Source organism: Hippopotamus amphibius, chromosome 15, assembly GCF_030028045.1.
Source record: "Hippopotamus amphibius kiboko isolate mHipAmp2 chromosome 15, mHipAmp2.hap2, whole genome shotgun sequence".
Lineage (NCBI taxonomy): Eukaryota > Metazoa > Chordata > Mammalia > Artiodactyla > Hippopotamidae > Hippopotamus > Hippopotamus amphibius.
In genome coordinates, this window is record NC_080200.1 from 23,245,810 (window position 1) to 23,249,107 (window position 3,298).

Below are 3,298 nucleotides of genomic sequence, written 5' to 3' on the forward strand. Positions count from 1 at the left end.
TTCCTATATAAGGAGTTCTTATTATTGGTACTTTCAAATTCAAGAAACCTTAAGATAGGACTGAAAATTTTAAGAAAATGTTTCAAGAAGACATTAAGAATTTTGTAAGAAAATACATTTTAATAAGATATTTCTCATTCATTGTTCTGTGTTCTGGTCATGCTGTTTGAATACAGTGGCCCATAAATATCAATTCTGATAATGTTTTTCTTTTATAATTTTAATTTCATTGTTATTTTACTGTATGCATATCTAGGAATGACAACAAGCATATATTGGTTCTTTCATATTCTCTAATTCCTCTATTCTTTCAAAATGGTAATTTTATGTTTTTGTCACTGTTCTTATTTCATTATTATTAAATCTATAGTTTTTCCCCACTTTGTCTTTAAAGTCTTCACTTAGTCTTTTTATTGATTGTTTTCAATTTGCAGAAACTTTGTTACCTGATGCTTTTTTATATATATCTAATAATATTTGTATTCTGGAATGATAATGCCTTATACTTCTTTGAAGATGCAATTCCTGTTTTTAAAAATGCAATCTTTTTCACATTCTTCTAATCATTTTACCTCATAGTATATTTATGTATATTTCATGTGTGAATATGTATTTTTTATAAATTTATCTACTTATTTGTTTATTAGCTGCATTGGGTCTTTGTTGCTGCACATGGGCTTTCTCTAGTTGTGGTGAGCAGAGGCTACTCTTCATTGCAGTGCACAAGCTTCTCATTATGATGGCTTCTCTTGTTGCAGAACACAGACTCTAGGTGCATGGGCTTCAGTAGTTTTGGCATGTGGATTCAATAGTTGTGACTCATGGGCTCTAGAGTGCAGGCTTAGTAGTTGTGGCACACTGGCTTAGTTGGCTGCAACATCTGGAATCTTCCCAGACCAAGGATTGAACCCATCTCCCCTGCATTGGCAAGTGGATTCTCAACCACTGTGCCACCAGGGAAGCCCTGTGAATATATATTTATGTTTCTGTGTGTCTGTGTGTGTATGTACACATATATGCATCTTACTCTTTAGTGTTCCAGATTTCTTCAAAAATCTGGTAACATTTTGTCCTAGAATACCACTTACTATTAAAAAACAACATGCTGTAGAGCTTGTTTATTTACAAGGTCTCTGAGGAATTCCTCTTCCCATCTCCATGAAGAAGACTCCTTGGATGCCATTTTCTGTTTTGCATTTAAGTGACCAACCATGCTTTTCCAGATTCCTTCTTTCAAAAAGCCCTACGCTATTTCTTCTCTTACTGTACCTTATGCTTATGCACACTCTTCTAATTTATAATATATCTATTTTTTATTATTATGATAATTTGATGATTGGGCTTGAACAAGGAGAAATTATAAATATATGTGCTTAAGTTTAAATAATAATCTAAAATTGGAAAGAGTTTTAAACACAAAATAAGTTAAAATTAATGAATAGATAAACTTTTCCTGTAAGTATTAAAGAAGTGGAGAGACATAAAACATATGTCATTTGGGAGAACTTGCACAGATTTATCAAAACTACAAGAGTGCTGTGTACAGATATTAAGACAAAGGGAAGACTTTAACTACAATATACAGAAACTCATTGAGGAGGCAGAAGAGGATGACTGTGTAAATGGTATTTGAATAAGGATTAATTCTAAATTTCACAACAGATGAACCAAAAATGTTACCTGACTTCAAGGAAGCTTAATTTGTCATATCTGTAAGAAAAAAAAAAAGTCTCAAGAAAGAAAAATTGGCACCTCAATACTATTCATAACAGAATTATAATATGTGTGTATTTATATTCATGTTCTATGAACATATTTTGAATATGACATTTGATCTTGATGCTACCTGAGTTTCTCTAGGGCAGTATAACTTGCTTATTGTAATGATGCCAATATATGTTTGTTTAACTTTAAAGATTTCCTGGAAAATACTTTGGCCAAAAATGTTGGCATATTCAAATACAAATATCTGGCTAAAAGATAAGGTATTTTTTTCCAATATAAATAGTTCTTTATGACAGAGCTGTAAAGTTTTTTAACAATACACAGTCTGACTAAAATAATAATGTAAACATAGCTTATTGTTTTAGAGTTGACTTACTCATTCTTATGTCTGCCTTTAGGGAAAATTATGTGAATGACCCATGGAAAATTACAATCAAACATTAACTGATTTCATCTTAGTGGGGTTGATCCCACCTTCAAGAACTGGCCTGTTTCTTTTTATTCTCATTGTTCTCATTTTCCTAATGGCTCTATTTGGTAACCTGTCCATGATCCTTCTCATCATTCTGGACACACATCTCCACACACCCATGTATTTCCTACTCAGTCAGCTCTCCCTCATGGACTTGAACTCCATATCCACCACTGTCCCCAAAATGGCCTACAATTTTCTGTTTGGAAACCGGTCTATCTCTGTCATTGGATGTGGGATTCAGAGCTTCTTCTTTTTGACTTTAGCAGGTGCAGAAGGATTGCTCTTGGCCTCTATGGCTTATGATCGTTATGTGGCCATTTGCTTTCCTCTTCACTATCCCATCAGAATCAGCAGGAGAGTGTGTGGAATGATGATAATAGGATTTTGGGTAATGGGCTCTATCAACTCCTGTTGCCACATCACATATATTCTCTATATCCCTTATTGCTGATCCAGGGCCATCAATCATTTTTTCTGTGATGTCACAGTCATGTTGAGTATATCTTGCATTGATACCACTGTCTATGAGTACACAGTGTTTTTGAGCACCATGTTCTTCCTTTTGTTGCCTTTCATTGGTATCGCATTTTCCTATGGCCATGTCCTCCTTGCTGTCTATCGCATGAACTCAGCAGAAGGGAAGAAGAAGGCCTGTTCAACCTGCAGCACCCATCTTACAGTAGTGACTCTCTACTATGTGCCCTTTGTTTACACTTATCTACGCCCAAGATTTCTTCGTACTCCAACAGAGGATAAGGTTCTGGCTGTCTTCTACACTATTCTTACCCCAATGTTCAATCCTATTATCTATAGCCTGAGAAACAAGGAGGTGATGGGGGCCCTGAGAAGAGTAATTAAGAAAATATGCTCTATGAAAATGTAGACAAAGTTTTTGCATGAATACCAGGAGTTAGGCATAAATCCATTCATTAATATATAGTTGTTAAAAGTATTATTTTATCATTAAATGAAAGGAGTAAAACTAATGTGGAGGAGAAGAAAATCATTCATGTGTCAACAGTTACATCAAATTTCACATCTCATTCTTATTTCTTCTTTTTTTTTCATGAATTTCAAATGCATTTATTTTTTGCTGGT

General features: G+C 34.1%; 1 pseudogene; it reads left to right on the forward strand.

Annotated features, from left to right (window-relative positions):
* Nucleotides 1-2,144: 2,144 nt before the first annotated feature.
* LOC130837238 (olfactory receptor 2L2-like) lies at nucleotides 2,145-3,083 on the forward strand (annotated as a pseudogene).
* The last annotated feature ends 215 nt before the right edge of the window (nucleotides 3,084-3,298 follow it).